The sequence below is a fragment of the Cnephaeus nilssonii genome (genome assembly GCF_951640355.1).
Source record: "Cnephaeus nilssonii genome assembly, chromosome: 22".
Lineage (NCBI taxonomy): Eukaryota > Metazoa > Chordata > Mammalia > Chiroptera > Vespertilionidae > Cnephaeus > Cnephaeus nilssonii.
The window spans coordinates 7,477,833-7,505,381 of NC_137093.1; the positions used below are offsets into that span (position 1 = coordinate 7,477,833).

The window sequence follows — 27,549 nt, forward strand, 5'->3', positions numbered from 1 at the left end:
TGTATTTGCAAATGTTAAATCTTTTATGAACATACTCTTTTAGAGTGTATCATATATTATCGTTATTCCTTCCTTTCAGATTCTCAAGAGTTAATATGCATTTGTTTAAATACATCAAATCTGACTTACTTGGCCTATTATTTCTTACGCATACACATGTAATTGTTCTATATACTTTCGATGTTTTGGTACTTAGGTATAAGGGGGAAGGCTGGTGCTTGGAAACCTGGACTGCATTGCTAGCATCCTTTCCTTATCGTAATTACCATTTATGTTTGACTTGGAATGAACATCATTTCTCCCTCATCAGATGTTTTCAACTTAATTCTGGACTGTTGAAACTTTTTCTTAGTAATTGGAGGCTCTTCAGCATTTATATTGTGCTGTCTTTAATTCAGTATTCTTTCATTTGGTAATTTGGAGTAAAAAAGGGTATCTTAATGGATGTACTCATGTATTATGTATAATATATGCTTCAGTGAAAAATTGCAAGTTATACTTTAGCTGGAGAACGTTTATCATATAGGACCACTGTAAAAGTAATTAAAGTTGATGAACTTGAACTTTAACATATTGCTAATAGTAATACAAATTTAAAGAATTTCACTTTTTTTGAGAAATAAAATCATGACAATTGTTTGCAATCAAAGATTGATGAAAAATGATTATAATAAGTAAAAGATTTAAGGAAAACCCTTCTAAAGTGAATTGTCTGTAGAAACATGGAATAATTGATGTGCAGAAATTTTTCCTCTATTCAAAAAAATTGGAATATAAATTTATATGTACAATGATGGAAATGATATTTTAATTTCTACTTAATACCATACTATTTTAATAATAAAATACTAAAATCTAAAATACTAAAATACTAAAATAATAAAATCTTTACATATCTGTGATCATTTTATTAAAATGAAAGAATGAATACTTGGAACTGAGAATCAATAAATTTATGTTTTAGTGTTTTGAAGGACAAAAAAATTCTGTGACTAGAAGCAGTAAAGGATAATTTATCAACAGTTTCAAGTTCGATTGCTTTTTGTAAATTTTGGATATACATAAGTGTGAACCAGATTCTGGTTTAAGACATTGTGTGTCAAAATGCTGCTCTTACCGTAAAGGAGCCTCAGCACTGCCCACAGTATTTTTTTTTTTTAATTTCTTTATTGATTAAGGTGTCACATATTTGTCCTCATCCCCCCCATTCCCATCCCACACCCCTCCCCACAGATGCCCCAACCCCCTGTTGAACTTAACCATTGGTTAGGCTCATATGCATGCACACAAGTCCTTTGGTTGATCTCTCCCCCCTCCCCCCACCCTCTCCTATCCTCCCTCTGAGGCCCGATAGTCCGATCGATGCCTCCTTGTTTCTGGTTCTGTTCTTGTTCATCAGTCTATGTTGTTCATCATTTCCCCTAGATGAGCGAGATCATGTGTCACTAGAGATAAATGAACTGAATGTGAGATGAGCAATAATAGTTATGCTGACAGGCAAATGAATCAGTCTGTAGTGAATTTCTTTCTGGACCAACAGTTCTTTTGAGACCCAATATCAATGTCCACCAGTTCCTTATGTGTACATGTCGGCCCTGACCGCTCAGCTCTGGATGGTGGACAAATGGTGTTAATGCAGGTTCGATTCCCTCTGGTTGGGTCTCGGCCGGATCCAGGGGCACGGCTTCATCCGGACCCAGGGGCACGTGGCCTCACCCGGACCCAGGGGGTGCGTGGCCTCACCTGGACCCAGGTGCGTGCGGCTTCCACCGGACCCGGGACCCAGCCTCACCCGGATCCAGGGGCACATGGCCTCACCTGGACCCGGGATCCAGCTTCACCCAGACCCAGGGGCGCATGGCCTCACCCGGACCCAGGGGCGCGTGGCCTCACCCGGAACCAGGGGCGCGTGGCCTCACCCGGACCCAGGGGTGCGTGGCCTCTCCCGGACCCAGGGGCGCGTGGCCTCACCCGGATCCAGGGGCACATGGCCTCCCCCGGACCCGGGATCTAGCTTCACCCGGACCCAGGGGCGCGTGGCCTTACCTGAACCCAGGAGGCGCGTGGCCTCACCCGGACCTAGGTGTGTGGGGCCTCACCCGGACCCGGGACCCAGCCTCACCCGGATCCAGGGCCATACGGCCTCACCCGGATCCGGGATCCAGCTTCACCCGGACCCAGGGGCGCGTGGCCTTACCTGAACCCAGGAGACGCGTGGCCTCACCCGGGCCCGGGACCCAGCCTCACCTGGATCTAGGGGCACACGGCCTCACCCGGACCCGGGATCTAGCTTCCCCCGGACCCAGGGGCGCGTGGCCTCACCCGGACCCAGGGGCGCGTGGCCTCTCCCAGACCCAGGGTCGCGTGGCCTCACCCGGATCCAGGGGCCCATGGCCTCGCCCAGACCCAGGATTCAGCTTCACCCGGACCCAGTGGTGCATGGCCTCACCAGTATTTTTTTAATAAATCTTTATTGTTCAGATTATTACAGGTGTTCCTCTCCCCCCTCTCCCCCCTATAGCTCCCCTCCACCCGGTTCCCACCCCACCCTCTGCCCTTACCTCCCCCCCACTGTCCTCATCCATAGGTGTACGCTTTTTGTCCAGTCTCTTCCCGCACCCCCACACTCCTTTTCCCCCAAGAATTATCAGTTCACTCCCTTTCTATGCCCCTGATTCTGTTATATTCACCAGTTTATTCTGTTCATCAGATTTTTTATTCACTTGATTTTTAGATTCACTTGTTGATAGACATGTATTTGTTGTTCATAATTTTTATCTTTACCTTTTTCTTCTTCTTCCTCTTCTTAAAGAATACCTTTCAGCATTTCATATAATCCTGGTTTGTTGGTGATGAACTCCTTTAGCTTTTTCGTATCTGTGAAGCTCTTTATCTGACCTTCAATTCTGAATGATAGCTTTGCTGGGTAGAGTAATCTTGGTTGTAGGTTCTTGCTGTTCATCACTTTGAATATTTCTTGCCACTCTCGTCTGGCCTGCATAGTTTCTGTTGAGAAATCAGCTGACAATCGTATGGTGCTCCCTGGTAGGTAATTAACTGTTTTTCTCTTGCTGCTTTTAATATTCTCTCTTTGTCTTTTGCTCTTGGCATTTTAATTATAATGTGTCTTGGTGTGGTCCTCTTTGGATTCCTTTTGTTTGGGGTTCTGTGCACTTCTTGGACTTATAAGTCTATTTTTTTCACCAGGTGGGGGAAGTTTTCAGTCACTATTTCTTCAAATAGGTTTTCAGTATCTTGCTCTCTCTCATCTTCTGGCACCCCCATAATTCGGATGTTGGTACGCTTGAGGTTGTCCCAGAGGCTCCTTACACTATCTTCAAATTTTTGGATTCTTTTTTCTTTTCCGGTTGAGTGTTTTTTGCTTCTTTGTATTTCAAATCTTTGACTTGATTCTTGCGGTCCTCTAGTCTGCTGTTAGGTCTCTCTATAATATTTTTTTATTTCAGTCAGTGTATGTTTAATTTCTAGTTGGTCCTTTTTCATATCCTCGAGGGTCTTGCTAAATTTATCGGCCTTTTCTAGGAAATTCTTGAAAAACCTCATAACCGTGGTTTTGAATTGTATATCCAGTCATTTGTTTTCCTCCATTTCTTTCATTTGTGATCTGTTTCTTTGTCTCTGCATTTTTGCTGCTCCCCTGAGTTGGTGGAGTAGCTTTGTGTGCTAGGTGTCCTATAGGGCAAAATGGCTCAGCCTCCCCAGTTACCTGAGATGGACACTCTTGGTGCACCCCTTTGTGGACTGTGTGCTCAGCCCTGTTGTAGTTAAGTCTTGATTGTTGTCGGTATCACTGGGAGGAATTGACCTCCAGGCCAATTGGCTGTGAGGATCAGCTGTGTCTACGCTGGGAGAACTTCTGTGCTGGAGACACCCTTATGGGACAAGACTTGCAAAATTGCAAAAGCCTCTGTGCTCAGTTTGGATGGGGCGGAGTTTCAGGGCTCAGCCGACAGCCTTGGCTTCCCGTCAGCCCTGCCCTATGAGGCCCCTGGGTCTCAGTGTCCCTTGGTAATTGCTGCAAGCACCTCTGAGAGAAAGCCACCCTCAAGGTTTGCCCGCTGCCAGACAGTCCAGTTTCTCCCCGAATGAGTCTGGGTTCCCAGAAACTTGCCCAGAACTGGAGTTCAGTGCAGTCGGGAGCTTCCATCTCCCTCCGGCTTTAGAAAGCCAGCCGCGCACTCAGCCGCCCCTGCACTCAGCAGTCAGTCCTCTCTGTATGGGCACACCTCCGGACCTCTGCCTTCCGCAGCTCCCTGAGTCTCAATGTGCTTTCCTCTTTCCTTCTAGTTGTAGTATTTCCACTCAACCAGCTTTCCTGTGGTTCTGGATGGTGTCTGTTTTGTCTTTTAGTTGTGGTTTTGAAATTGTTGTGCGAGGCAGCAGTTTAGGTGTTTACCTATGCCGCCATCTTCGTTTCTCCCCTGCCCACAGTATTAATAGGCTCTGATCAAAAAAGATTTCTCCTAAAAAAAATACTTTTTCAGGCTGTGAACATTTTCATGAGCAAATATGAAATGTATATATTGTGACTGAACTGTGGTATGTTTGTTCTATCTAGCATATTGGCCTTCCTTCATTAAATTTAATTAATTTAAAATAAATATGGGATTTGGAAGTATTCAGAGCCTGGAAAAGTATTTTTCCCCAAAAATATTACTTGTAAAAGTTGAGTACTTATTTTCTTTGGTTGTAATTACATGTCTATTTTTAAATATATTTTAAAATGTAAAAGTTAAGAGTGTGTATTTTTTTGCAATGTTGGTACTTTTACATAATTTTATTGAACTAGTAGTATTGCACAAATTTTCCATTCCTCAGTATAGTAAATTTTAATTATCTGAAACCCTCAGAGTGAGTCAATTCAATAAGGTGAGTTTGAACTGACGACACTGGAAAAACAAATTAAAAAAAAAGTTTTCTCCTAAAAATATACTGACTAGAATTAGCATTTGATAGTTTTTTTTATTATTGTTAATGCCACTAGTTGGCCTTGGTAATACCAGAATCCTAGATCCAGGCCTCTAGCTGCTCTAGGGATCCACTCGAGAGAGGGTTGTAAGGTTAGTAATTAACAGCATGGGTTTTGGAGTCAGACTTGGGTTCAGATTCCGTCTCTTCTGGGTGCTAGCTGTATGACTTTGGGCAAACCACTAAATTTCATTTTCTTTGTTTGAAAACTAAGGAATTAGAGTCATAATGCTTTATTGAATTGAGGATTGCACGAGTTAACACATAGAAATCACTTAGCACAGCATTTAGTTCATAGAAAACTCTTAAGTACAAGCTGTTGTTAAATATCATCACTATTTCTGCTACTGCTACAAGAACAAAGCTTTGGACAGCTACGACTTTTCTTCTTGTTGTTATGTCTATTATTTAGTTTCCCTTTCCCTGAGATTGATATATGTATACCTATTAGGTTTTCTGTTTTCTATTTTTAATGAAAGCGTTGTTACTTTTTATCTGAATGTTCTCAACCTTGGGGAAGGGAAGAACCTGTGAGGCCATGGTGTAAGTAAGCCTTCAACGTGCTTATGAGCAAATGTATTCTAAGCACAAAGGGAAGAGTTAAGCTAAATATACTCCTTGGATATTTGTTAGAAAGTTTTTCTGTTTAGTTACAGAATTTCCTGCAGTAAGGGAAATGGGTTCAAATAGTAGCAGATGTTTTCTGTTTCTAGTCTGTTTCTTTAAGAAGAAACATTTGCCTCTTCTTGGAATACTGACCATTATTTCTTCTGGGAGAGTGGATTTCACTTGCTTTTGGCCTTTAAGTGTTCATAACTCTTAGCTTTAATTCTTTATTGTATTAAACAATATAGTAGATTGTTATTAATAACAGATTTTTGTTATTAATGACATATCAAATTATTGTTATTGTAGAAATTACTGTTTTCTGTCACTTATTTGTGGTGGTGGAGATGGTGGTGGTGGAGATGGATATTTGTGGTAGCTACCTTTCACAGAATATGCTGGAACTTCTCTTGCTGATAGAGGTGACACTTTAGATTCCTCCATCCTTTGTTCCATTTTGTGGCTTTTAGTGCTACCATAGTCTCTTGGCAAATGTGGTGTTGGAGAAAGGTGGTTGGTTGATCTTTTCTTCCAGGTACCTCCTCTCCCCAGCAGCAGTAAGCTCTTTGTACAGAGAGAACATAATACTCTTTAACCAGGTTATTCCTTCTTTCAGCAGGAATATTAATAATAGTTAACATATGTTGTGTAATTACTGTGTGATATCACTGTCCTAATTGTGTTCTATACTAATGTAATCTTTGAACAACTCTTCGATCTTTGTGTTATTGTCATTTTTAAAAAACAAATTAAGAGCTAAGGTTCACAGTGGTTTAGTAACTTATCTATGTCTATACAATACAAGACCTAACTGGGACTGTAATTCAAGTCTCACAGACTCAAGTTTTTCTTTCAGTTTTAAGAATTCTTTTTATCTTTTTTTTCCCAATTAATCCTCGCCTGAGGATATTTTTCCATTGAGTTTTTAGAGAGAGTGGAAGGGAGGGGGAGAGACAGAGAAACATTGATGTGAGTGAGACACATTGATTGGTTGCCTTCCACATGCACCCGACTAGGGCCAGGGATCGAGCTTGCAATGGAGACATGTGCCCTTGACTGGAATCGAACCCAGGACTCTTTACTCTGCAGGCTGATGCCCTATCCACTAAACCAAAACGGCTAGGGCTCTTTTTATCTGAAAAAAAATTTTTTTTAAATAATTTTTTTTATTGTTGAAAGTATTACATATATCCCCCCCCCCCCATTGACCCCCTCTTAGCCAACCCACTCCCTACCCCCCACCCCCCTCCCGCCCCAGGCCCTCACTGCCCCATTGTCGTGGCCATGGGCCATTCTTAATATGCATACAAGGTTCTTGGTTGATTACTTCCCATCGCCCCCTCTGCCTTCCCCCTTTATTGATTTCAGAGGAAGGGAGAGAGAGAGAGATAGAAACATCAATGATGAGAGAGAATCATTGATAGACTGCCTTCAGCAAGCTCCCCACTGGGGATCAAGCCCACAACCCCCTGCATGTACCCTAACTGGGAATTGAACTGTGACCTCCTGGTTCTTAGGCCACTGAGCCATGCTGGCTGGGCCTTTTTATCTTTTCTAATAAAAAATTTTGAAATACATGAAAAGCTAGATAGAAATTATGCTGGACACCCAACACACTGTTCACTTATATTTAAAAGTTAATGTTTTGTTCTGGCCCGTGTGACTCAGCTGGTTGGAGTGTCATCCTATACATCAAAAGGAATCAAGTTTGATTCCTTGTCAGGGCACATACCCAGTTTGCAGGTTTGATCCCTGGTTGGGGCTTGGTTGGGGCTCATGCTGGAGGCAACTGATCAGTGTCTCTTTCCTTTCATCCCTCTTTCTAAAATAAAAAATTACAAACAAAAAGTAAATGTTTTGCCATGTTTGCCTTATAAATTTTTTTCTTAAAAGTTTTAAAACAAGTCCTATCATTTTTTTATTTCTGTATGCATCTTTAAAAAATTAGGGCATTTTGCCCTGACCGTTTAGGCTCAGTGGATTGAGCGTCGGCCTGTGGACTGAAGAGTCCCAGGTTTGATTCCGGTCAAGGGCATGTACCTTGGTTGCGGGCACATCCCCAGTAGGGGGTGTGCAGGAGGCAGCTGATCGATGTTTCTCTCTCATCGATGTTTCTAACTCTCTATCCCTCCCCAACTCCCTTCCTCTCTGTACAAAATTAATAAAATATATTAAAAAAAATTAGGGCATTTTCTTATATAACCACACTGCTCTGATCACACATTTTATTTAGTTACTAGAGGCCTTGTGCACGAAATTTGTGCACTCGGGGGTGGGGGGAGAGGTTCCTCAGCCCGGCCTGCGCCCTCCCGCAGTCTGGGAGCCCTCGGACCTAAGCCATCAGTGGGACATCCTTAGCACTGTCACCGAGGCTGGAGAGGCTCCCGCCACCACTGCTGTGCTCGCCAGCCGTGAGCCTGGCTCAGGGCTTCTGGCTGAGAGGCGCTCCCCCTGTGGGAGTGCACTGACCACCAGGGGGCAGCTCCTGTATTGAGTGTCTTCCCCATGGTGGTCAGTGCGCGACAAAGCAACCGGTTGTTCTGCTGGTTGATTGATTTGCATATTACCCTTTTATTATATAGGATAGGATAGGAAGGATTGCTCTTAAATTTGTTTTCTGATGTTGAATAACCCTTCTTCCCTGCCCCTCTTTTTTCCATACCATTGGTGTTTTTTTTTAAAGATTGGGTCCTGTGACTCCAAATTCCTACCTAGAACACCCTTCTGCTTTCTGAGGACCAGGCAAGGGAAGTGGCAAGAACAGGGCAAGAAAGTAGGCAGCCCCTGAGGTGCAGTATAAAATGTGACATGCATTCTATGAGTGGTAGACATATGCTGGAAGTTGAAGAAACTTTACCTGCAGACAAAATTTTGACAGTTTAATCACCTGTTTCCAAATAAAGCAAAACACACGCACGCACGCACACACAGGTGTCTTTTTATTACCTCCCTCACGTTAGCAGTGATGAATCATAATTGCTATTAAAGTTTGTTTAAATATGGAAACAATGTAACTATACTAGAACATTATTATACTAGCAATAATTTCAGAGTTTGCAAAAATTACTTTTTTGTTTCTCTTTCATATGGCAGACATTTACTGAGTATTTACTATTTTCACAACCCTGTTGGGGCTTTATAAGAACGTTCTGTCCATAGCAAGTATATAATCCAGTAGGGGAGAGAGAACCTTCTTGAGACAAAATATGTTTCCATGTGAAATGGAGGTAGAAATATTACCGGTCAGGGGAGGTGAAAATGCTTAGGGGAGATAGTGAAGGGAGAGGAACTACTTCTAGTTGAGTGTGTAGGGGAGTGGGAAGAGATGGTATTTGAATGGTCCAAATAAAGAGATTTTGGCATTCAGACATCTTGGGCAAACTGAAGAAGGCATACAGCAGTAGAGTTGAGAAAGCATAAGGAGTAGAAATTGAGAGTTAATTCACTTGAATGTCCTTAGATTTAAGAAATGGCTTTCTAAAAGACCTACAATACCTTTTTCTTCCCTGTCTCTGTTTTTGTCTTTACTGACTTTTACTGTTGGGAATGTTAACAATAGCCCTACATGGGTTTGCATGGCTTCCATAGTCACTATAGGCAGAAGCCATTTTGCTTTCTGACATTATGGTTAATTCTGATTTTCCAAAACTTGCTGTAGATTTGTTCTTGCAATTGGTATGTTGTAATGTGGCTTCTTGTTGCTCAGGTTCAGCCATTCAATAGGGTATATCACACCCACATTTTCCTAAAGGCCAAATATAATATAGTTTCATTGTATTTTATTTCAAAATCAATGTAACGAAGGAATTCCATTGTGTATGTTTATTGTGAAATCTCTGGTTTAACCCCTTGCTAATATAGTCTCTTCATGATACCTTTTAAAAAACATGTATATTTTTTTTAAATTGAAGAAGCAGTTTATAGGCAGGATGTGAAGAAACATTTTCATTTAAAGCATTTAACAATTCTGATATTTCTGTAGTAACAAGACATTTTTTATCTCTTTTAAAAAATATTTCAATTAATTTTTAAAGAGAGAAAGAGGGAGAGGGAACCTGTAATCTGGGCATATGCCCTGACAGTTTGGTGTACTAGTACAAGGTGACGTCCAACCAACTGAGCCACACTGGCCAGGGCAGACATTCCTGACATCTTAACCAATTATAAATGAAAATTGGCTTCTTCATGAAGACTTCTTTATACATATTTCTTTTGAATAACAAACAATGTTATAACTAATTTCCCCCACCCCACTGATTCCGGCTGCAGTAAGCCTATTTAAGATGAAATTTAAATTATGAGCCTGCTTTATTCTCCATAACTTTCTCACCTCACTCACTGTACAAGTGTGGTTTACTAAATGAAGACAATATCTAGATGTTAATAAGAAGACTAGAAATCACCTTATTTTTGCCTTTTTGGATTTCTTACCAAGACTTTGTTGTAATAATTTGAGTATGTTGATAAGTGGGCTCTACTTTAGTGAAGGTAGAATCTGGCCTTAGGCAGACACAAGAGGACTAGACACTTGGAGGCTTGTTGCATGTGGTGTGAAGTTAATGCCCGGTGACACAGCCTGCATGGTCAGCCAGAAAAAGAGGTTTGGCTTAGGGCCATACTGGTACAGCAGCGATCTCAATGTCAGCTCTGATTCCAATTAAATCTTTGCAAAGACATTAGCAGTTTGAGCCCACCCCCCTTTTTTTTTAATAACAGCTAAGTCTCTCCACAGGCACATTTATTAAATACAAACAGGGTGTGTGTGTGTTTGTGGTTTTTTTTTTTTTTGGGGGGGGGGTATATAATCCAAGGGAAATGAGTGTATCTATTTTTGTCACTACTACAGTCTGTTTTAAAAATGTAATGATCAGAGTCCAAAATGAAAGAACTGTCCTCCCTCCCTCCCCTCCTTGCTTCCGTCTCCTACCTCTTCTGCCTTGCTCCCCTCCCTTCCCCAACACCCTTGCTCCTTTGAATGGTATTTTATCATCTATTTACCAATTTTTTTTTTTTATTGCCAACTAATTTAAGGCTCTCAGGAGACATAGGAAAGGAACTTCACATTTCCCATTCACTCATCTCTTAGCCAAGCCATTCTCACTGCTGTTTTCTCTGTGCCTTTATTCATGTTGTATCCTCTGCTGGGGTCATCTTTGTTCTTCCATATTGTTGGGAGATTTGGCATATTGAAACTTCTATCACAAATACCAGATATTGATCTTTAAGTTGCTTATTTGTTCAGTCACAAACCGTTTGACTTTTTGGACATAGCTGGGCTCTTCTTTATAAAGCTAGCTCTCTTTGTCAAATGATAGTTAAGAAGCTAAAACATGGAAGCATGCAGCATAGATAGAATCACAGGTGAATCAAATATATTTCTTGATTACCTAAATAATGTGGAATTTTTTTTAGGGTTGTGTATGGGAGGTGTATTTAACAACGAGACATGATTGTGGAACTCTAAGCAGCTCTTTTTGATAAGCCTTTGATCTATTGGGGTGTAACACTTAATGTATACTAGAGGCCCAGTGCACGAAATTCGTGCACAGGGGCAGGGGGGTGTTTCCCTCAGCCCAGTCTACACCCTTTCCAATCTGGGACCCCTCCAGTGATGTCCGACTGCCCGTTTAGGCCCGATCCCACAATCCAGTAATGCTGGCTCCCAACTGCTCGCCTGCCTGCCTTCCTGATTTCCCCTAACCACTTCTGCCTGCCAGCCTGATCACCCCTTAACCACCCCAATGCCAGCCTGATTGATGTCTAACTGTTCCCCTGCCAGCCTATTTGTCCCCAACTTCCCTCCTCTGCCGGCCTGGTCACCCCTAACTGCCCTCCCCTGCAGGGTTGATTGCCTCCAACTGCCCTCCCTTGCAGTCCTGGTGCCTCCCAACTGCCCTCCCCTGCTGGCCATCTTGTGTCCACATGGGGGCAGGATCTTTGACCACATGGGGGCATCCATATTGTGTGTTGGAGTGATGGTCAATCTGCATATTACTCTTTTATTAGATAGGATAGAGGCCTGGTGCATGGGTGGGGTCCAACTGGTATCCCGGATCAGGGTGGGGGTTCCCTTGGGGCGTGGGGCGGCCTGAGCAAGGGGCCTGTGGTGGTTTGCAGGCCAGCCACGCCCCCTGGCAACCCAAGCAGAGGCCCTGGTATCTGGAATTTATTTACCTTCTACAATTGAAACTTTGTAGCCTGGAGTGGAGCCAAGCCTCCTGCTCACTCCTTGGCCGGCAGCTGTTTCTGTTAGGGTTTGTGTGTATCTTCTATAATTGAAACTTTGTAGCCTTACGTGGAGGCCTAGGCCGGCCAGGGTGTGCGGAAAGCAGGGGGCAACCCTAGCCTCCTGCTCTTTCCAGCTCTGTGGCTGCCGCCATTTCTGTTTGGATTGGTTTACCTTCCCTAATTGAAACTTTGTAGCCTTGAGTGGAGGCTTAGGCCTGCAACGGCATGAGGAAAGCTTGACTTCCTTTGTTACCAGGGAAACCCAAGCCTCCCTCCTGCTCTCTGTGGCTGTAGCCATCTTGGTTGGGTTTATTTGCATACTCACTCTGATTGGCTTGTGGGCATGGCTTGTGGGCGTGGCCTGTGCATGTAGCAGAGTGATGGTTAATTTGCATATTACTCTTTTATTAGGTAGGATAGTTGACTATCATATGACAAAATGTGACAAGTTTTGTATAAAACTTAATCAAGAATGCCTTGAGAAATCAGGAAAGAGAAATTAATTTCACTTGGAGGGATATGAGGTAAATTTTATTGAACACATGTCATATTAGTGAGCAAAGACAAGAGCAGCATGTTCTATTTCATGTACATGGTACAGTGTATGAGCAAAGATATGAATGTATAGGGTATATTCAAAGTCTCTAAAATGAATTACTAGTGGGTGGGAACGTACAGACCGAAGGAAGTACACACAGAAGACTTAAATAGGTGGGGCAAAAAACACACACAACTGTTCTAAGATCTTTGAACTTCATTTTTAGGCAGTAAAAGTTTTTAAAGGAATAACATGATCAGAGTTGTGTTTTAGTAAGATAACTTGGGAAATGGTGAGAAGAATGGGTCAAAGACAGTAATAGGGAACAAATTTATATGGGATACTGAAGAGGAGTAAAAGATTGCAAAATGTGGTAATGATTGGGTAGACACTGTATCCACTTCTCTATTTTCTCCAGACGGTGCATTTAATTCTAGTACTTCCTCTTCCTTTTACTCTCCTCTCCCCAAGATAACGAAATAAAAATAAGCTACTTTTATTATTTTTTAAAAATCCAGGGTGGTTTTAGTTAGAAATGCTGAACAAGTTAGTGGGCAGACATAAATAAGCAAATAAGTTTTTGGTATAGATTGTCAACCTGTTACATCACTTCTTTGCTAATTTTATCTTTATTTTATCACCATATAAAGCATTTCTTTGCTATTGGCATAAGAGTTTTTCAGACCTTATTCCCTCTTTTTTTTTTATTTTAAAAAATATATTTTATTGATTTTTTACAGAGAGGAAGAGAGAGGGATAGAGAGTTAGAAACAACGATGAGAGAGAAACATCGATCAGCTGCCTCTTGCACACCCCATACTGGGGATGTGCCCGCAACCAAGGTACATGCCCTTGACCGGAATCGAACCTGGGACCCTTGAGTCCGCAGGCCGACGCTCTATCCACTGAGCCAAACCAGTTTCGGCTCTTTTTTTCTTTTTGAGCTACCTGTAATAGCTCTCCTCATTTTATAGGAGAGAAATGTAATTCACACTTATAAAGCTTCACCAGCAACAAATTATGTAAATAATTTTATTGCATAGTTCCATAAAAACATATTTAGTGGTTCTTTTATGAAACAAATACTAGAGGCCTGATGCACGAAATTTGTGCAAGAGTAGGCCTTCCTTCCCCCAGCTGCCGGCACTGGCTTCCCTCTGGCACCTGGGTTCTGGGCTTCCCTCTGGCCTCCGGCAGGCACCCAGTTGGTGGCCTGGGCTTCCCTTTGTGGGGCGATCATGGGGTGATAACCGGGCCCCCACCAATTGCATCACACCCACCTTGGCTGGCCTGGCGCCAGTGGGTGTGGTGTCATAGCGTGATTCTGGATGGTTGTCCAGGTGGTCATTGTGCTGTTCTGCCGTTTGGTCAATTTGCATATTATGCTTTTATTATCCAGGATAATTGTTAAGGGGAGAGTTGAGAGTTACTAGTACACTGAAATTAAAGAAATAAACTTGAATTTTTAAAATACTATTTTCTTTCTCTCCTGAACTTTCATGTAATTAAATAAATGAATACGTGTGTATAGGTATATGCATACATATGCATGAATGAAAACAAATGACTTTTAACACTAAATGTTGCCAAATTTGAGAACTATAGCGAAATGAGGTGCTGCTTTTAGTATGTGAAATGATACATGATATCATGGCTTTTGAAACAGACTATTCTTTACATTTGTAGTAGGAAAAGAAAAAGCTGTTTTTGATAACTTTTTGATTCACTACCATTTCATTTTTGTCAAAACCTGGCTATATTATGTTGCATTAGCCACTCTTTTTTTCTATAGTATAAGCTTTCAAAATAAGCACAGAGTTTGCATAGTAAATAATTGTTGAATATTAGTTAAATGGATATATGTCTTATTGTCTCTGATAGCATGGATCCAGGGTGTATTATTTTTCTTATTTCTCTAGAAATACCTTCTTGCACATAGTAGGAACACCATAAATATTAGAGAGAAAGTTGTCTTTGTTGTAATAGGCAAATATTTGGTACTTTTTGTGTATACTTTTAGACTATGGCCACTCTTCATGAGTTGGTGCTATTTAAAGTAATTTTTATCAAAATTTAAAGTAATTTTCTTGCAGGCATTTTAAAAACTTTTCTTGTCACAAATAGGAAAGAGTTTATTTTTTCTTATTTGTTGAATTGTTTAGCTAGTGCAGAGAATCTGGAGCCTGCTGTTAAAACTTGTTACTATTGTGTTGGGAATTTAAAAACTTTTCCCTCAACAATTGATAAAGTATTCTAAGCAGTTACTTAGGAACTACTATGTGCTATTTACTCTGAAAACCAAGTAGCAGCAGGAGAGAACATAGAAGAATCTCAAGACTGGAAGGGACTCAAAAGGTGAGCTAGGCCAAGCATCCAGCTGCCTTGGGACTCAGCTCCAGAAAATCCACCTTAAGTTGTTTTTCAGCCTGTGATAAGGAAATCTTTGTATGCATACCATGGTGTCCCTTTCTTAAAGGATACTTAGTGATTAAGTGTCAGGAGTCCTTGTATCAGACAGGTATTAATTTGTTGATCTGTACATGAGGTTGATAAACCAATTTTATTTAAATGATCATAGGAAGATAATGGGATCATAAAACGAAGTTAGTGTATTGACAACAGAGTGCTCTGCCATGCTATGTTGTTAGACACAGTTTCATGTAATGACCTTTGTAAGTGTAATGGGGTGAATTAAGTGGGGCAACTACATGGCAGAAACACTGCAGTAATGCCATGAAGTGCAGTTTGAAGTGGTATTGCATAGCTGTAGAGGTATTAGATAGCAAATAATTAAATATCTGAGATTTATTAGCATGCCACAGGATGACTGCTTATGTGCACAGACTATCAGAATCTTTTATGGAACATTTACTCTCACTGTTTTAGGTACCTTTAGATACTATCTCAGTTAATCCTTAAATGTCTCCCCATGAAATAGTTGGAGCTTTAAAGATGATTCATTTGTAGTGGCTACTCATAGTGAATTCATAGTAAAAAAGTACAGCAGGTGAGTTATCTATATATATAAAAGCCTAAGCGACCAAACGACTGGTTGATCAGTCGCTATGACGTGCACTGACCACCAGCGGACAGACGCTCAACGCACAGGATCGGACTCCCTGCTGTCTGGATCAGGCCTGCGGGGATCAGGCAGAAACGGCTATCCGACATCCCTGGATTGTGAGAGGGCACAGGCTAGGCGAGGGACCCCACCAGTGCAGGAATCCGTGCACTGGGCCTCTAGTTAGTTATATTAGCCAAATTGATTAACCATTAACATGGAGAATATATATTGAGAATGCTTTGAGCAAAAATTCCATGTTTTGGGGTAAGTTCTCTCATTAAAAGATTTTTGTGTGTGTTTGTGTGTGAAAATAGATTTTGGTTAAAGATCCTTAAACCAATCTCAGTGTTGGAAACATGAAGAATTTCAGAAAAGGAATCTGAAATTACTCTTAGTGTTGGATGTTGGGAGCTGAGGGCTGGAGACAGAGTTTTTCAGGAATACTTGAGCGCCAACTTTTTTTCTCACCCTAGGTGAGGATGTGGCCTTGTTGATGCTGAGTTAGATTTAAGAAATAGGAATGTTTATTGTCAGACATTAATTTAAATGAATCATAGTGTGAGTACTTCATAAATGGTGAGTTAATAAACATTTGGGACAGTGGAATAGCAAGAATTTCTCATCTTAGTCAGGACCCTTTCTTGTGTGTGGCATATGGAACCCAGGGGAGAAGAAAAAGGCAAGCAAAGATACACTGCATGTGTGCCTATTCTGTGGCTCTGTGTAGCCACCTGGCTTTTATTAAGTTCTGTAGCACTGGCTAAATAATTGGGAATTTGAAGGAGGTGTATGTATGTGTGTGGTCTCTCTTAGCTAATCCATAACCTGTTTTTATAAAGGTAAAAATTGCTATGATTTTCTTTGTGCTTGGAAATAGGTTTTGTATACTCATTTTACATTTTTTAGTATTTGTAACTTTAATGTTTGTCCAACTTCTAATATGTTGTTTATGAACGCATCAGGGTTCAGAGACATGAAGAAAAGAAAGTATTATCGGTTTCTCTTCTTTTCTTGCCTCTTAAAACCCCTGCAGTTTGCTTGTTTTTATAGCAATATATAGCAAGCATGGTGGTTATATATCTCTAGCTTAGACCACAAAATCAACTAATGCACAATTTAATTGAAATATTTTAGAAGAAAGGAGGTCTCAGATAAGAATGGAGGTGAGTTAGCTCCAAATGGAAGTGTAAATTAAGGTACTATCATCTGTTATGGGCAAGATGGAAACCTAACTGGTGTATTTAACATTTCTGTAAGAGAACAGAGTTTTGAATTCCAAGTCAGTGATTTACAAATAATTTTGGAACACAGCCCATTTGTAGTTGAGATCTGTCTAAGCCAACTTTAAAGAAGCAAGGGTATGCCTAAATTTCCATGGCTCTGGTGATCATTGCTTCTTTTTAGTTAATTTGTGACCAAGAAACAATATTGTGTTGTATTTCATTTGTTATATGCATTAAATGTGGTATACTTTTCTGTATACATTGATGTGGCAAAGTAGCACATGGCCTCATTTCATTTGACACCAAGAGAGGAAGAAAAATACTCAGCGTTGGGTAAATTCTAAAATTTCTCTTTGTGTTCTCCCCTACTTCAAGAACAGAAACAGACAATACAGGCAAAACAAAAACAAGAAACTTTTCCAAGCAATTTTGTAACTTTTTTGGGGGGAACATGTACAAGTGTGCTATGTGAAAAAAATGCTCTTGCCACATTTTACAATTAAGAAGTAACAGTTGCTCTAGCCTGGTGGCTTAGTTGGAGCATCGTCCATACACCAGAAAGGTTGCAGGTTTGAATCCTGGTCAGGGCACATACCTAGGTTGCGGGTTTCATCTGCCATTGGGTGCCAAAGGGAGCCAACCAGTTGATGGTTTCTCTCTCCTTCCCTCTCTTCCTCCCTTTCTCTCTTCCCTCGTCTTTAAAATCAATAAACATATCCTTTGTGAGGCTTAAAAAAAAGACGTGTCAGTGATCAGAGATGGCTTTATCACATGTGTTTTTAGTTTAGATGCTAAATCACTTTCTAGGAGGTTAATCATAATACTGATCATCCTGACAGAGGACATGTGAGAATTTTAGAGACATACTGTATTTGGAAAGTTTCCTGAGGTTCTTTGGTATTTCCATCTTTTTGCCCAAATGTTTCTTCTACAGTGTGTAAACAGAAAATAAAATAAAATAAATCTGGGCATTTCATAATCAGTGGTTAGCTACTTATGTAGTTCAGAATTAAGTCATCAGCACCGATTATAGAGTCCTTTGGCGGAGAGCAAACCTATAATTCTTTTTTATTCTGAAGCCAACAGAGCCTAAACCCACAAAGCTTGTCAGTAGATAAGACTGTAAAAATAGTTCTAATTAAAAAAATATATAATTCTAATATGATGACCAGTGTAACACATTTGACTTCAATTCACATTGCTTTAAATTGTAGGTATTATAAAAGTGTCACTTTATTTGTATACACACATGAATTGTGCATACTTGAACTTAAAAAATAATCAAGAAATCACCAGTAGTCTTAAACTTTTAATGTAGTCTTTTATCTTGAGTAAGAAATAGCTATAAAACTATTGCTGTATGCTTGTTTGATAATAGGAGTCATTTACTGACAAATATTTAACTGCCACTACTTACCAGGCACTGGGAATAAAATAGTGAAGAAAAGATACTAAACTCTTAGTTGTTGTGGACTTTAATTTCTAGTAGGGGATAGGGGAGATAGTAAAGAAATAAACACATAATAAAATCAAGTATGTCAGATGTTGCTTAGTGTCATGGAGAAAAATGAAGCAAGGTGGCATTTGAGCAGAGACCTGAAGAAGATGGGGGAAAACCATATGGATGGATAATTTTCAGAAGAGCATATCAGAAAGAGAGAACAGCAAATGCAAAGGCCCTTGAGGTGGAGAGTGCTTGTTGACCTGATGGTGGACTATGTGGAATGGAGTGAGCGTGGGGAAGAGTATGGGTGAAGTTGGGGTAAGATATATGGTCAGTTCACAAAGGATGTTAAAGACAAAACTTTTCTCTGAGTTGGGAAGCATTGAAGGGTTCTGAGCAAAGGAATGAGGTGATATAACTTTTTTAAAGGCTCATCCTTGCTACTGTGTGGAGGGTAGACTGTGTTGGGAGTGGGAAGGAGTGGGGGAGCCCCAGAACCAGGGAAGCTGTTGTTATAGTGATCCAGATAAACCCGGGTGGTGGTGGGAGTGGTGAGGATGGTAAGAAGTGGTCATATTGTAGATATTATTTTCACGGTAAGAGCTGGCAACTTGGATGTGTGGTATGTGAGATTGCAAGTGTAAGGCAAAAATTTGAATGTTTATAGGAATTGCCATAGCTTTTTGATAGTGCTCAGTTATTTTATTATAGAAATAATTGGAAAAATCTGGATTCAAAGGAATAGTTACTTTTATGTTTTGTTATATTATCAATTCCTTTTGCACATTTTATTTTATTTTTATTATTTTTTAAAAATATATATTTTATTGATTTTTACAGAGAGAAAGGGAGAGGGAAAGAGAGTTAGAAACATCGATGAGAGAGAAACATTGATCAGCTGCCTCCTGCACACGCCCTACTGGGGATGTGCCCGCAACCAAGGTACATGCCCTTGACCAGAATCAAACCTGGGACCCTTCAGTCCGCAGGCTGACGCTCTATCCAATGAGCCAAACCGGTTAGGGCTCCTTTTGCACATTTTATATGTGAGGTTATTTGTCTATCTCCACTTATGTATCAGATTTCTATATATGTGTAGACAAAATCAAGTTCAGGATTATAATGCAGTGTACTGCTACTGCCACCTAATGTTTATAGCCATTCATTTATATAATTACAATAACTGGTTATGCATAGCTTTAATATTGGTTTGAAACAGTGTTAACAGGTTAATTAAGGCTTATTTAATTGCCTTCATATTAGGTTTCTGGTATGGATATTTAATATGGTAATTGAATTGTCTAGAAATAAGGTTGTAGATTGAAGATTACTTTTATTGGTATCTTGATCTCTGTATTGAATTCAGTTCAACAAATATTTATTTATTGTGCTCAATCCTTTCATCTCTCTGCCCTTATGGTTATGTTCTAATGGGTATGGGACAGGTTTTAAAAAAGTAAGCAAATAATGAATACGTAGTAGTTTGAGATAACAAACAGGACAACAATACAGACCCCATGGATACGAAACTTAGAGTTGAACAAGGAAGGTGAATATTTAAAAAGTAATTTTATTAAAATGTGATGACTGTCATTTTAGCCCCCTTTTTCTTTGCTGCATATGAATAACAGTAGTTAAAAACCTATCCAAAGTAAATTAAAATGTTGCAGGAATAGTGTTAGCAATATGATAGTTTCCAAGTCAGTGCTGAGTCGGATCTCTGCTATTGCCAAGACATTTAACTTTAGCGATAGTCACTTGTTATTGAGAATTATGGTTTCAGACCAGTTTTAGTAATTACCTGCTCTTCCGGATTCTTTTTTGTGATTAGACATGACTGTGATCGCTTGCTCTCTCAAACATGCCCTTCTCACCTTCCAAGATAGCAATATTTATGCTATCTTGGAAGCGCTTGGAGGAAAATAAAGTAGGATAAGGAGGATAGAGCATGCTGAAAAATGGGAGCGAGTTTGCTTTTTATTTCATGCAGGGTTTGTTTTTTTTATGGTATTTTTGTTCTTATCTGAGTTATAAAAATTGTTTTAAAGGTCCTGTCTGCTTTGAAACTAAACAATTCACATGCATCTATTCATTTAGTAAATATTCAGCAAGCATATTATCTTGTGCTAAGTACTGGATGAAATAAAAGACATGTCTCTACCCTTAAGGAGCCTTAAGTTAGATTGGGAAGATATTAAGCAAAATAACATTTTATGGTAATTGTAGAAGAGTCATTTACCATTTTCTTAATTTTTTTTTCTTGGAAAAAGGTAAGCATAACAAAACATTTTAGCTTTGACTTCAAATGATAAACTATTTCACTTACAAACTGGGACCCCCTTGGTGGGATTATAACACCACTGAAAAGCAGTATTTTCTATGGAGATTGTGATATCCTTCTTGGGGAAGGGGGGAAAGGAGAATCTGCATTATGATGCATTATTTCCTGCTCACTGTAATTTGGAAAACCTACCAAGTTATTAATCTTCATTGAATCACTATTTGCTTTATCTTTTAGTTTACTAGTACACAATCACTAAGATATTGGGCACTACATAAAGTCCCCTTCGAAGTTTGAAATATTGGCATAGTTAACATTTGAGAAGCATGCTTTATGATGCTCTTGATTCAAAAGGCCTTTGGTTAGCAGTGTGAAGGCTTGGCATATCATTCCATTTTCTGGGGGTTTTGTTTGTTGTGTGTGTGTGTGTGTGTGTGTGTGTGTGTGTGTGTGTGTTTTATGAAAACTCAGTGTCTCATCTGCAGTCCATCCTTTTCTTGATCCCTTTGTTACAACTAAGGTGGTAATCATTGTGGATTCAGAGAATCCAGAAATATTCTTCAGTGATACTATGGTTTTGTGGTGTCTTCCATTAACCAAATGTGTTAATTGCTCTGAATTTCAGCATTTTCTTGTAAAATAGGCATTTAAATGTGGTTTGATTTGAAAACACAGCACTTTCTTTATATTTTAGATACTAAAAAAATCCCAAGGCAGAGATTTTAGTTACCTTAAAATACCTTGAACTGTAGTGCCTCAGAACTACATTGATTAAAAAAAATTTTTTTTAAAAATGCTACAGAATAAAGCTTTCACACCTTTCACTGCCAGTTTGTAACCTTTGCTTACAATTATCTGGTAGGTCACAGTATGGCAGATTTTTTTTTAAGGTATTATGACTTGACCAAGGTTTAGATATGTGTTAATTGAGCTTCCCCAGATTTATCCTGATGGCCACAAACAAAATATCTGGTATGGAAAGATAGTAATGTAATTCACCACCCACCTCACTGAGTCATAAAACTCTACTGCTAGGTGGAACCAGTAACAAGATGCTGTAGCTTTGGGAGCATTCCAGCTTAGCCTCTGCTTCTCTTGCAGAATAGAGCATTGAGAGAGAATTCCAGGGACCACCCAAGAGGTCTTTGGTTCTTTCACTTTCTTCATAGTCTTTTTCCTTCCAGCCTTCCATGTTATTACCATCCCATTCTCTATCCTGTCCTCCAGTCTGTATCTCTAACAACATCAACAAACTCTGATATGTGTATATAAAGTAACCCTTGAAAACCATGAAAGTTATTATTGCTTCCTCTGGCTAAGCTGTAAATACCTAGATATTCGGGACTATGTTTCATAAAATTAATTTTTGTGGAGTAATTAAACCTTTTAAGATTTTAACTACTATAAAATTAAAATGGCTAATTTTTCGTTTTGTCAGTATAAAAGTATGGCAACCTATTTTAAGCTCTTATTATTTTCAAGGTATAATACTATATTCTTTAGATAAAGAAGAGCTATATAAATTAGATTGTTCTTATTCTCCAAAAATATAATCTAGATGGAGTCAGAATAGCATTGGGTGCTGTGTGTTGTTTCTCAGTCTTCAACATATATAATAAGAATATACCTGGGAAGCTTGTCAGTAAAATTTCAAGCCCATCTCCTTCATATTTTAATGTTATTTGGCATGCCTGAGAATTTCTATCTAACTTTTATACTCCCTGTGATTCTTAAGAGTTTTCAAAGGCCCATGCTTTTATTAACACTAGTATTATAAAAAATACCAGAGTTTTTTTTAAAATATCTAGCTCATTTGTTAGCTTTTAGGACTTGAAAAATTACATAAAACTCGTTACCTCAATTTCTGTATCTGTTATATGGAGATTGTTATGGAGAGTACATTTTGTACTTGGAACTTTAATCATCACTAGGTAAATGATAGCTGCTGCCATTGTCACCATCACACCACCATCACCATTGTCATCTCATTACCAGCCATCTTGGTGACAAGAACACACAAAATAGCTAACAGTGTCAGCCAGCTTGCCTAGAAATGGTGGAGAAAATATCTGGCAGTATGAGATTCTCAAAGGAATTTGGGCTCTAATGGTTTGGGGTACTCATTTACAGAGATGGCACTCGAATTAGATTTTAAAGAGTGAACAAGATTTCCACAACTAAAGACAAAGTTGGAAGGTGAAGACTATTCTGTAAAATACAGAATTGTTTCAGAATAACTTACTTTTGGTTATTTACCTCAGTTATAGTCTGTTTATGCTAATTTAAAGTAATTGACATAGGTCAGTTGGTATCTTAAGTTTACTAAGGAAAATAAAATGTTGATGAAAATGTACATATAATGTGTTAAAACTGTATGATGTGAAAGTCACCAATTTATATTCACCATTGTTAATGAAAACACTAGAGGCCTGGTGCATGAATTTGTGAACAGGTGGGGTCCGGCTGGCCCACCTCTATGGGGCCCCATCTGGGAAGAGGGGCCATGGCCAGTTGGCTGGCCATTCCTGCCCCAGATCGGGGTCGAGGGACTGATCAGGGGTGGGGAGGCCGATTTAGGCCCAGATCAGGCTGGTTGACTGCCGCAGTGCACGTCATAGCCACCGGTCATTCTGGTTGTTCTGGTCATTCTGCCGTTCTGGTCGCTGGGCTTTTATATATAGATAGATAGATTTTAGAGACTTGGACACTTCTAATTTGGAATAAATGCCTTATATTTATAGCATAAATGATTATAAAACAAGCAATTTTGTAGGTGAAATATAACAGTCAAAATGATATAAGCAATAAAAATGCAGATTTACAACATCGTATTTTATGCTACCTATTTACTTGAATGAAACTTTCTGCTCATAGCAAGAATTTGGTCCTGTCTGCTTTGAATCAGATTTGTTTAATTTTGCCCTGCCTGCTCTACTGTGGATGGTGTAATGACTCAGTCTTCCACCATTTTCTCCTGTTTGAACTGCTGTAAAACTTTTCTTGGCACAGCTTACTGTAGCTTCATTTGGCCCTCATTTGGATCATACACACACACACACACACACACACACACACACACACACACACACAAAGTCTGTGGGGGAAACACACTGAAATTTGCAGTGGCTTTCAGTTTTAAGGTCATTCTGATGAACCCAAATAAGCTTTAATTTTAAAAAATGCTTTTGTGAACATATAGAATGCAAGTATTGTGGATAGCTTAAGGATTTTCTAGAGACCCAATTTGAGGAACACTGAGTCTTTGCACTGATAGAAAGGAACCATAGCATTCAGTTCTGTTTCCTCATTTAACATCAAGAATCACACTGCAGCCAAAGGGATCTTTGAAAAACTGCCCTACTTAAAGCATTACAGAGGCTTGCTTGTACAATGAAAATAATTTCTAAGTGACTCATCAAGGAAGGCATACGGAACTCTGCATCATCTAGCTTTAGCCATCTGATTGACTTATTTCATACCTCCATGTCCCTTCCTGCTTTAAGGACTGTATTTGCTCTTCTCCCTTTTTGGTCAGCTTTTCTCTCTTGTCCTCCTGAGCCTGGCTGTTTGATAGCATTAGGTCTCAGAACAAATGCTACCTCCTTGTAGCGGTCTTCCTGTTATCACCTGCTATGCAACAAACCACCCTGCTCTTGGTGGCATAAATGACAACCATTTTTTTTTTAATGCTTACTGATATTGTTTGTCTCTGCACCATGATTTCTGAAGCCTCAGCTGGGGGAACTAGAACAATTGAATGGCTGAGTACTAGACTCACCTGGAAGCTTCTTTACTAATCTGACTTCAGGGCTAGATGGCCCGAGGGCTGGGCTCAGCTGGGACTGCTGATTGGAGACCCTGTAAGTAGCCTTTCTATGTTGTTTGGGCTTCCTTTCAGCATAGTGGCCTCAGGGTAGTCAGACTCAATACATCAGGACTTCTAGAGCAGATGTACCAGTGAACATAGTGGAAGCTGCATGATTGTATTTTATCTCCCTTGGAGATCACATGACTTCACTTTCACCCTACTCATTGGTTGAAACCAACAGACACTACCTCTTAATGGGAGGAGTGCCAAAAAATTTAGGGTCATGTTTTAAAACTGTCATTTATATTATATGAAGTAACACAATTCTGCCTCCATTGACCATCAAGCAATAGTTTTATTGACTTCATAGCATTTACCATGGATTGGAATAATTTTATAAAATAAAATTGTTTTTTATCTGCCCCTCAATTGAAATGCAAGTTTTATGAAAATAGGGACCACTTTCCTTCACGGCTAAATTTGTAGCTCTAGAGTAGTGCCTAGCTCATCATAGACACTCAGCAGGATGAATAAATACTATGTGAATTAAAGCCACATATCCAGTTTGTATTAGAGCAGAGACCATCCTAGTAGCCTTTCTGTTATATTTCTCATAAAATTTCCTATATTGATATGTATGTTGTAAATTATAAATTATTTCATTTCACTGAATCTCTATATATCTTCGTTTATATTGTGCTTAGTAATGAAATCATAACTTTAAAATTCAGTCTTTTTTACTGTTAATATACCACTTCTAACTTAATGGTTTATCACCCAAAGATGAATCATTCATATTGTGTTATAGTAAAATTAGTGTGAAGTAGTATAATGGTTTTGTTTTGTGAATGAGGTACTGAGTCTGTTCTGTCTGGGACAGTGGTGGTACTGGATGAGTTCCTTAGTTGCAAAAAACAGCTTTTTTATCATGCCCATAGACTTGGGGAGGGGGGGTCAGAACTTCAGGCACAGCAGCAAGAGGGACTACCAGTTTGTGCTCCAGGAGTCTAGGGGCTCCCCTGGAAAGACTCCACCCCTGGGAGGGACTCTGTGGCTAGGCCTGATCTCCTTGGGAGCTGGTCATTTTACTCCCATAGCTGGTCGTTGATGCTGGCTGTTGGCTGGGACCTCAGCTGAGACGGTTGGCCAGAACAACCACAGGGGCCTCTCCGGCTCCGTGGTTGGATCCAAACACCAGTCTTCCAAGAGGCAGGATGTGGAGACTGACAGTGTCTGAAGCTTTGACACCGTCACTTTGGCCAAATTTTGTTTGTGGAGGCAGTTCCAAAGAGCCACCTGGATTCAGGGGAGGGAACATAGACCCTACCACTTGAGAGGAGACTGACAATATTACAATGTAAAAAGATCATGTAAGATAAGATATGTTGTGACAGCCGTCTATGGAAAGTAGGCTGTGTCGGTCTCCAAAACGGTGCCTGCGCCACCGGTAGGCAGAGGTGAGTCATGGGGCCCACCATCTCCTCCCATCTGCCCATCAACTCCCACAAGTGCCTCGGCGAGGAGATCCACAAGGACCTGCTAATGACCAGCGCATACAAGATCACCGACCAATCTGGGGGCGCTGGCGGCCTGCGCACCCACCTCAAGATCACAGATCTGTTTGGTCATATTCTGTACTCCAAGGAGGATGCAACCAAGGGGAAATTTGCCTTTTCCACTGAACATTATGATGAACATTATGATATGTTCAAAGTGTGTTTTGAGAGCAAGGAAACAGGGTGGTTACCTGACCAACTTGTGATCCTAGACATGAAGCATGGAGTGGAGGCAAAAAATTATGAAGAGATGGCAGAAGTTGAGAAGCTCAAACCTTTAGAGGTGAGGCTACGATGCCTAGAAGACCTGTCAGAATCTATCGTTAATTATTTTGCCTACATGAAGAAGTGAGAGGAGGAGATGCGCGATACCAATGAATCATCAAACACTCGGGTCCTATACTTCAGCATCTTTTTCATGTTCCGTCTCATTGGACTAGCCTCTTGGTAGGTCTTCTACCTTCGCCAGTTCTTCAAGGCCAAGAAGTTGATTGAGTAATAAGGCCTACTCTCCTCCCACCTTGTATCTCAGCCTTCAGAACATCACTGGTTCTTGCCTGGCCTAAGGCATCCTATCAACAGCACCATGAAGGCACGTTGGAACTTTCTTGCCAGAACTGATGTCTCTTGGTGTGGGAGGACATGGGTTACCACCTACACCCAACAAGTCTTTGAGGGACCTCTTTTTAGCTTGATAGGATTTGGACTGGTTTTACCACAATAGCACTATTATTAGAGTCACCTGTGACAAAAAAAAAATAGGGGTTACCTAGATAATGCAAAGCCAGCATTTGTACTGGGTTTCCTCATGTGATCTGTTTGAACCATGTTTTCTTTCCTTTTTCCATTTGTTCACCAGCTTGGGCTTCCACTCTAGTTCCTGTACCAAGATTTGAATTACCACGTGGAACTTGTTTCATTCTCATTATCCTCTTTGGATTTCTGTGTGAAAACACCCTTAACTTTATCTTAACCTTTAGCTGAAATGTTTAGGTAGCTGGAGGTGTCCTTTCTTAATTTTATGTCTCGTAAAAGGGTGATGGATGTGACATCTCATAGAAATGAGCTTTGAACTACAGATAACTCTTTTTAAAAATGTTCATTTTAGAGAATGAAAACATTCGTGCCCCCTCGCGTCCCCCCCTCCCCTCCAAAAAAAGACTGTGTCAAACTGGTGAGCTGTAAAGTTGAGAGCCTGTCTGTATCCAGAGGCCTCACATTAGTCACTGTGATCCTGGAGCCCATTGGGCTAGTTTTTTGTTGTTGTTGTTTGTTTTAAAGTAGAGTTGTAGTATCAACTTGATCTACTAGTATAGCCATGCTGGTTCTAGCTCTTCTCCACACATAGGGAGTCCCAGATTGTTAGGCAACTTGATCTACTAGTATAGCCATGCTGGTTCTAGCTCTTCTCCACACATAGGGAGTCCCAGATTGTTAGGAGCTCGGTGTTTTTTTGTTTTGTTTTGTTTTTTCTCTTTTAAATTTTTATTTAAAATGAGAGAGGGGTGGGGGAGGGAAGGAGGAAGAGAGAGAAAGAGACATCAGTTTGTTGGTGCACATATTTATTTATTCATTGGTTGATTCTTTCATGTGCCCTGACCCTGACCGGGGATGGAACCCACAATCTTGGCGTATTGGGATGCCACTCTAATTAACTGAGTGCCCAGCCAGGGCATCCTATTTATACTCTTATTTAGATTGAGCCTTTGCATTAAAAGTCCTACAGGCAGGAGGAGAGGGGGAGGCTTAGATTTGGATTCCAGTTGTGGCAGTGCTGACAGAAAGGGTGAGTGTTGCAGGTTAAAGTGCTAT

The 27,549-nt window shown here is 40.1% G+C and overlaps 1 protein-coding gene and 1 pseudogene across 3 annotated transcripts in view; both read left to right on the forward strand.

Moving 5' to 3' along the window:
* Positions 1-27,549, forward strand: part of MED13L (mediator complex subunit 13L) — a 275,922-nt gene that overhangs the window by 102,286 nt on the left and 146,087 nt on the right. The gene's annotated exons all lie outside the window — the stretch shown is intronic.
* Positions 12,664-27,143, forward strand: LOC307094116 (transmembrane emp24 domain-containing protein 10-like; annotated as a pseudogene). The gene has a single exon. The product of its transcript is annotated as a transmembrane emp24 domain-containing protein 10-like (transcript).